The following is a 9,363-nucleotide window of genomic DNA, read 5'->3' as shown; positions in this document are numbered from 1 at the left end:
AGTGGAATCAAGTCCATGTCTATTAAAATGTTGACAAACTCAAAGCATTGTTTAAAAAAATGTTGTTTTTTTTTAATGTTTTGTAAAAAATCAAAACACTTCAGATCGGCAATATGTAGGGTCATTCCAACGTTTCGGTTACCATTGCATGAGACATATTCAGGGTAAACAATGTATTGTGACAAACTATAACATGCGACAGACAGGAGTACGCTATAGTAAAATCAGCCATACGTTTTACACATAACTGCGGGGTTGTTAGATTTTAAACCCCTTTGATGACTTTTTCCTTAGTATGTATCTGGTGATCAAACTAAAGTTTAACACCTCCATCGACATAATCTAACGATGCTTTTACGCACGTCTACCTGTAGTTTTTACCCAGCCTTTCTTCATGGAGGAAGGACATAAAGCCTTCCTCCATTTTCACAGTCTTAAGGTAACGGATGTACTACGAAAGTACTGAGACATACATTTATTTAATAAAATACCTGCGGAAGTAAGACGGGTTTGTGATTATAATTAAAAAAATATTATTATTTGTATATATATATATATATACATATATATATATCTATAGTTGGATAATTTATATAGCGCCATTTGTGTGAAAATCACCTCAAGGGCGCTGTACAATTGATAAATATCCCAGTACGTCTTGCAGCTACAGAGCGCATGGACGGTTAGGATTCTAGTTCTTCGTTTTCAATTAGGATCAATAAAAAATTATAACAGATAGGAGATAGATTACAGGACGTCTTGCAGCTACAGAGCGCATAGACAGTTAGAAATTTAGCCCCCATTTACACATTTTAAAAATTGACAAATAAATTTAGTGTATTAATGATACTAAAAAAAAAATAAAAATAATATGAATAAAAAAAAGGAGTAAGATTACAACACGTCTTGCAGCTACTAAGCGCATAGACGATTGGAATTCTAGACCCCATTTATAAAATTTAGGTTTTTTTAAAGTTGGTATATGAAAGCTAGATAACCAATCATCGTGCAGCTACAAAGCGCATGGACGAGTGGAATTCTAGCAAAGTTAGAATGATATCAATAAATTTATAAAAAATAGAGCATAGTAGTAAGTTTGTCAAGTGTTCATGCCAAGAACTAAGCAATAAAAAACTAAATAAATAAAGCACTGTATCAACTCCATGGTTTACAAAGGGAGATAGATGTCCGAAGAGAATCTTTTGTAGACAGTAGGTAGATATCGTCACCATGTGGTCCACTAGGCTGCTGGAGAATTTCTGGAAACGCACGTGTGTAGACTGGGGGATTATGCCTATTGTTCCAACGACTTGGTGTCCATTTTGGTCCGTATTATTTCATTTTATGAGACGAAACATTCCTGTTCAATTCACATTTTTAAATGAATATTTTTTTGTATAAGTTAGTTATAGAAGTTTGATTTATATATACATGTATGTATATGTAATGGTGCATATGCGTGTGTATAAATGTGCGTATATTTAGATGATACGAGTATGTAAATCGGTATTTGGAAAATTAATTAAATAATAATTATTTATTATAAACCACCCCGTGGTGTAATGGTCAGCGCGTTTGCCTACCATGTGAGAGGTCTCGAATTCGATTCTCAACATGGTTGATAAAAAATATTTATTTTAAAGGGTGTTTTTACACTAAAATATTTCATAGTCCCTGGACTGGTACCATTTTTTTTAAAACATATCTAATTCGTTTTCCTTGCAAAAAAACTGCTTTTGCAGTTTAGCGGGAATTAAAAAAATTGTTAAAAAGAACGCTTATGTAAAAATTTTCAATAAAAATAAACAGGAATTAAACCCAGAATCCCAGTGCACAAAACAAGTAATTTACTCATTGAACATGAAAAATAATAATAAAACAGTTGTTTTTTAATTATTTTTATCGTTGCACCAAGAAAAACCAAAACATCCTACAACATTGGAAAAACACAGCACAACTAGTTTGAGAAATTTACATTTTTACTGACTATGATTTTATTGTTAACTGAACCCGGAACACCTGTTCATGAGGCAAGTGTTATAATATTGCAACTAAACATTGTACAAAATATGAGACTGGCCAACAGAGGGCGCTGTCAAACATTATTAAATACAGATCCCAGTGACAAATCCTAGTGAACACGAGTCGTTTAATTTCGTGATCTTCCTCTGCTTCTTTTGACTGGAACATAAGCAAGATATAATTTAACTCCAATATAAATTAACATATTACAACAGAGATGAAGAACATTTAAGAAAAGTTAATATAGAAGTCTAGGCATCTACAGGGCTTATGACCTGTCAATGGCTGGCTTAAGTGGCCACTTTACACACTGTGTAATATTCACCATTTTGCCTATATTTGAACAACTATATTCCTTCAATTCTTTCATCTGTTGATGTTTGTGAAGTTAAAGAGCTGAAACCTTTATTTTTGCGGGTGAGATTCGTGTGAGAGAAAAAAATTTGGACAAACTCAAAATATTGTTTCCATATAAATGTTTTTTAGAGTATTACGAAAATTCAGTCTCGGAGTATTAGAGGTATCCCAAGTCTCCAATTGCTATACATAGAGTGTAGCGCGACTCGGTGAATGTTTATGGACACGTAAATATTCTGAAGCCTAGAATTGAGGGGCACTTAGCAGCCGCTTTTGTGTAGCGGAGTCATTTACGAGACAACTGAAATACTTTATGCGCCCATTGTTGAGTGCGCCACCCGCACTACCAAAGTGACACGGAACGGAAGTAACGGGTTAAATCGGAAACTGAAATGTTAAATAAATATAAAAGATTTTTAAACATCTATTTTGTATAAATTCGTTTTATTTTCACCAATTAAACAAGTCTTCTTTAACAATATATTTTTGGTGTGCATATTTTAGAGACAAGTGAAACACTTTTGCACCTTTTTCTATACACGCTGACGGAATGAAATTAATATAAATTTATATTTAAAAATATTTATTTATTTTTATTTTTTGAAAAAAAAAATATTTTTGATTTTATTTATTATGTATTTATTAATTTATTTTAACACTTTGTATCCCGGAGCCGTGTAAACACGTGATTATATAACCATGCGTTGTGTCCCGGTCCCGTGTTTTCACGTGGTTGACGTGACTTTTATTAGTACTTTTTTGCTGCAAACCACGTGAAAACACGGGCCCGGGACACAACGCATGCTTATTATAATCACGTGTTTACACGGCTCCGGAATACAAAGCACAAAAAAAGGAGTGAGGCCCTGTATTTGTGCGAACATTGCAATGCGGAATGTGGCTTTCCACAAAGGCCAGTATTGGCAAAACTTTCATACAAAAAATACTTATTTAATTATTTTAAACAAATATGAGAAGTTTCAATTGATTTAACCAAGTATTTTTATAATTATGACACTTTTAAGAAACCCTTCACCAAGCAAGAAATTTCACAAAAATTGGCCGGGCACAGGGTAAACTCTATGTGTATTCAGCCGGTGCTCAAAGTGTAAAGGAGTTCGAACTGTCAGTAGGGTCGCAGTGAGCCACATCCTGCTGGAGGATGCGATTCTATAAAATCCTGCAAACGCCCAGTTGCATTCCACCGGCATCACTACTGACTAGTCCAACTCGTTAGAGTCCACGTTGCGAACCCTGGGCAATAGGATCACACTCATAACGGTGTGATCACAACAGATAACGAGAGGATGAAAGGCGAGTTTTTGGCGCCTCAAAACTAAAACCAACCAGCTAAGGGAAGGTGACCCCGACAGAAAAATCCACCAGAGAAGGCAACGGGAAACTACTCTGGTCATCTTTTCCAAGGAATCACAACGGCAAGTACATCAATAAGCAGTCGTCCTGGCTGCGTAATATAAAAGTAGCGCAGGACAGATACATATGCTTTCGCTGTAGTGATCGCCAACGTCGGGGGGATCCGGCAAGTCACTAGAAGAAGAAGAAGATTTTATTATTTACCCAAATATTTAGATTTAAAGGCCATTTTTAACGAGTTGTAAATAACTCACTATTAAAAATATGAATCAAGTTGGGATTGAGTAAGGTTCGAACTTTGGACTTCTGTTCCGTGAGTCCGCAACACTAGCCACGGGACCACATTCCGATTCAATTTAATTTAAATCAAAATTAAATGTCGAACATAATTGAATAATAACTTTATGAAGAATCTGCTTTTAATTAGTTTACAACCTTTTTTAAATAGATTTACTTTTTTAGAGTATTTTTTTAATGCCTTTTTTTATTGTGTTTAATAGGTTTTCTTACTTTGTTTTGCTTAATATATACTACGGATGTCTCCTGAGAGTCATAACGACGCTTGCTTACTTAACAAGGCATTAGGTTCTCGACGTCCTGGATCGTGGGATTTTGAGGATTGTATTGTAAAATCTATTAGGGGGATTATTGATATTAACAGTAATTAAATGTGTAAATAATAAAAGGCTGTGTTTTTAAACCACTTGAGTTTATTTCAAAAGCACTTCTTGTTTTGAAAGGCACAGATCATTCCATCTACGAGCGTTATTATCAACACATGTTATTCCAAAAAGTTATTTCGGGTTTAATCAATAATTAACAGTAATTGTTGTACGAATTCAATAAAAGGTTATTGCATTTTTCTATCTTACACTACCGTACCATAAAAGAAGTGATTGATATGATATATTTCCTCAAAGTTATAATGCGTAACCTAGAGAGAAGCCTAAACCAAGGAAGATCATTATATGACAATTGGGTATTAAGTTAGCTACAGTTCGCAGCAAAACAAAGGGCCGTACTCAAGTCGAGAATTGCCGAATAGGTATTAATTTGCATTGTAATTACTTTTAAATATGTACCTGTGTATTTATCATTGCAGGGTTATTCCAATCTATTTTTTATAATTCGCCTATATTTATTTAATAAAACTGAAAATACATGTTTGTTGTAATTTTTAAAATATATTTATTCATTTTATTCACAATATATTAATGTTATATTTATTGATACATAAATCCCAACTCTATTGAACCAAAGTTCTGTGTTAAGTTTGTTTGTTTGTCCGTCACACTTCTGAAATGGCGAGTCGTAGCGGCATGAAATCTGGACACGTCATTTAAGATGCGATTTCGAGGTTGACGTTACTATTTTCGAGTAAAATTTTAATCGATCTCTATTTGATGAAAACTCAAACTTTTTTTGGGTGCCTAGTGCGGCCCTGACATATTACCCACAATCAACTGTTATTATCATCATACTTTGATTCACAAATTTATACCCTTAATTGATAAAGAAAATATCTCAAGTAAATATGTTATATGCGCTATAAGGAAGGTTTTTAGCAACATAATACACGTGACGGGACAATAAATGCCAAAAATCAATGTAAATCATGGGAAAATATTCGGAATCAATAACCTGTAAAAACTGAATATTTTAACACCTTTGACTCTCCTACTGCTGCAACTAAACATACTACAATTCACCATTGTCGATTTTTATTTATTATAACGTAAATATCTAAGTTATTTACAAACAAAGCCAAGCACAGCTACAAAAGCTTCCAATTGAACCGTTATGTTTATGTTGTAAAATAAAACAAAATGGCCACCAATTGGTTGTTAGCCAACAAACCAACATCGTTTGTGTTCTGTAAAACATAGTTGAAGGGGTTTACTCTAGGTTACGCATTATTTTTTTTTTATTTGACGGACTTATGCAGTCCATTCTAACGATAGTAAATACAATTTTTATAAAAGATACAGGCACTAATAAAATAAAATACAACTAAATAAAATTAAAGCTAGGACTTTTATTACTCTGAATCTATTTCGAAGTAGGTTTTTTCTTAGAAAATTTTCATATCTAATTTATTGACATCGTTTTCTGTAATTGTTTACATTTTTTCATGCGATGCTTTAACATTTCTATAGCTTTTTAATAAAACTATATATTTAAATATTGCAAGATGTGTAATTTTATACAGTTTTTGAGTTATAGAAGTGGTTAAAAAGAAATATTTATATCTGAAGCACTTATTATAAATAAAATAAATAATATAACTTTATTTTGAAACACTTATTTTTTATTTTTAAGTTAAATAAACCTTGATAACGAATCTTATAAAGCTTTGAAATCGGTATGTAGAAAAAACAAAAAAAAAAAGGTTTTTGTATATTTAAAAAAAAAAATAGTATGCAATTTTTTCACCGTTCTGCCCATATTTGAGCATTTATATTCCTTCAATTCTTTCATCTGTTGATGTTTGTGAAGTAAATGAGCTGAAACCTTTATTTATGCGGGTGAGAGTAATCTAATATAATTATTTCACCCATATACTAAGCAAGGTCTGATACTTATATTTTTTTCAATTTCTATACTTCTTCATGGACTAGGTGGGTTTATCAACAATATTTTGAGTTTGTCCAAATGTTTGTTGACAAGAACTGGATTCAACTCCCTGTAACACAGTGTGTAAAGTGACCACTTAAACCAGCCAATGACAGGTCATATGCCCTGTAGATGCCCAGACTTATATATTGCTTTCTCTCAAATGTTCTTCATCTCTGTTGTAATATGTGCTAAATGTTACAATTTTCCAAATTGATTTAACTATGGCACAGATAAATTGCTAACCCAACACATTTTCCAGCGTCTATTGTCACCCAACGACAAAAAAGACTGTTCCTTCCCGTTAGCGGACGGACGTAGCAGTTAGCGCCGGATGGCGTCTGTTACAGGCGTCTGTTCGATAGACCGTCAGCGTCGCGACGCCGGCGCTCGTACCATTCCGAAACTATTAAACAAACACCGCAGTGCTGGCGTGTCATATAAAATCTCGAATTTACAAGGTTTTATTGGCAAATTGTTTTCTTTTACATGTGTTAAAAATTATTTTACAATAAGGAAGATCAGTGTTGTTTTAAAATGAAAATATTTGTTGATAGACCATCAACCTGAGTCAATTTTTTAAAATAATATTTTTATGTGTCTTATTATCAGCGATATGGTTTTTTTCAGTTTTGTTACTTTTAAATCGCACCGACCCGACAGTGACATCACAATTATATGTCGGTGAATTTTCGTGACATTTAAAAAGGGAACCCCGTACCCTTCAAAACACGCTAAAAATGGCTACCCGGAAACTGAAAATTTATCACAACACATAATTGATGGGTTATTTTAAGCACGTATTTGTGTAAACTTCTGACGTATAAAATTATTTTTTTTTATTAAAACGTACTTTTTTTTCATACATTTTTTAGAAGCTTCTGCGTACAATAAAATACTATAATTTTTACCACTTGTAAGAAAACATTTTGCTTAGCACTGAATTTTTTCATTGCTTACTATTAATAATCTTATATTTCTTAAAACAATGTGGGGCAATATTTTATATATATGACACTCACCTTGAGGGCAATACGAAACTTGTTTGCAGTATAAATATTATTATTGTTATTATTATTTTTAAAGGTGGGATCGAAGACCTCAAACCTGTTTTTAACTGTATCGGAGATTTAATGTTTTGTAATTCCTTAGGTAAGAGATTGAAGGATCTCAGACCAACATGTAAAGAGTGTGAGTGAGCAAACTTAGTTCTGCATCCTGGACCTTTTTTTTTTTAAGCCAATCAACAGGCTTTATTTAGTTCTAACAGATTGGCATTAATGAGTAAAACTTTATCTAAACAGTCTTAAAATCTACTTTCTACCATATTTAAATATTTTTTTACTTATAAATTCACAAAATGTATAATTAATAAAAGGTTTAAATATGGTATATGGCAGTACACTATCGGATCTATTGCTAGTCCGATTTAAATTATTGCTTTAGCAATTATTTATAATTCCCTTTTTTTGTGAACATATTTCAGACACTGAAATAAATATAATTTTCTATAACTAATAATTACATAGAAGCCATATTACAACACGTCTTGTAGCTACAGTGAGCACGGATGGTGAAAATTCTAGCTCCTATTTATGCTTTACAAAAAATGGCTAAGAAGCGTCGATAAAAATATAGAATATAATCTAGATTACGTATACTGCAGCAACAGAACCCATGGGCGGTTAAAAATCTAGACCCTTTTTACCAATGAAGTTTACGTTATAAATCAATAAAGTTAATTTAATTGACATACTATGAAAGCTAATATCACCAATAGTCGTGTAGCTACAAAAAGAATAGATGAGTAGAATTTTAGCAAACTTAAAAATGATTTTAAAATTTTGTTTTTTTTTATCTATCACGTTGGTGTTAACTTTTTCCTATGAACAGGATGGCTTTATATTTTTATACAATAATGTACTAAGGTGAAAGTGTAAGATGGGATTTTTTATGTTAGTTTAATAAGTGTTCTGACGAAGAGATAAGTACAAATCGGTAGACATAAAAATATAAACATATCGACTTATGTTCATTAAAGTTAATGTTTAAAGACAAAATTAATTCTTTAAATATTAAATTTATTAAATAGGTGCGAAGGTTTTCACGGTCACTGTTATCAATATTATGTATCTTTTTTGGGTGATACCGTGTATGTTGGGTTTGATCCGACGTTTCGGCTACCATTGCAGGAGCCATCTTCAGGGAAAACTGTTTTCCTGCAATGGTAGCCGAAACGTCGGATCAAATCCAATATACACGGTATCACCCAAAAAAAATACATAATATTAAATTTATTGTTTAAAATTGTTTTTGCAGCTCTTGGAACGCTGTAATTTCAAGTTGAGCTCTATATTTGTTTTCATTTTACAATTTTGCTGACACTTAGTCCACTGCAGAGTGCCTTCCCTGTCTTGTAAAAAGAATTTTCCATTAAAATATTTAAAAAACATTAATGATAAAATGAAGGCTGTGATGCATTTATGTATCAGTTAGTTACTTTTTTGGTCTATTTAAAGTACTAGATACAGTATGTGCATTTTCATTCTTAAAAGGATATGGGAAAAAAAATTGCGGGCAGTGATGTGACATCGTGTTAGCACTATCAAAAGACTATATATTCTGAAGTTCAGACATTGAAAAAATAAAATAAAAAAACTATTAAATAATACTTTATTTATTCAACTTTTTGTACGTAATGTTAATTGTACATTGGTGGACTTTATTATTTCTTCCAACTAACCAATTACCAAGTTTTATTTTTGTAGGCCAGATAAATCATATCAAATCAGTGCAATATCGTTTGCTAAGAAAAGTAGCATGGATGATTGACCTCGAGAGGGGAGACTACACTTACGGAGAAAAGGCGCCCGGTGAAGACCATTTCACCGCGGACATCTGCCTTCACTTCTTCAACGTAGACAAGTCGCTGGTACTGGGTATGTATAATGCATGTCTCAGAGTGAACCACTTTCCAGCTCAATGGAAAAAAGCGAG

The sequence above is a fragment of the Micrasema longulum genome, unplaced genomic scaffold (assembly GCF_059751315.1).
Source record: "Micrasema longulum isolate JH-2025_06_02 unplaced genomic scaffold, ASM5975131v1 h1tg000260l, whole genome shotgun sequence".
Classification (NCBI taxonomy): Eukaryota; Metazoa; Arthropoda; class Insecta; order Trichoptera; family Brachycentridae; genus Micrasema; species Micrasema longulum.
Note: the sequence above shows the minus strand (reverse complement) of the source record.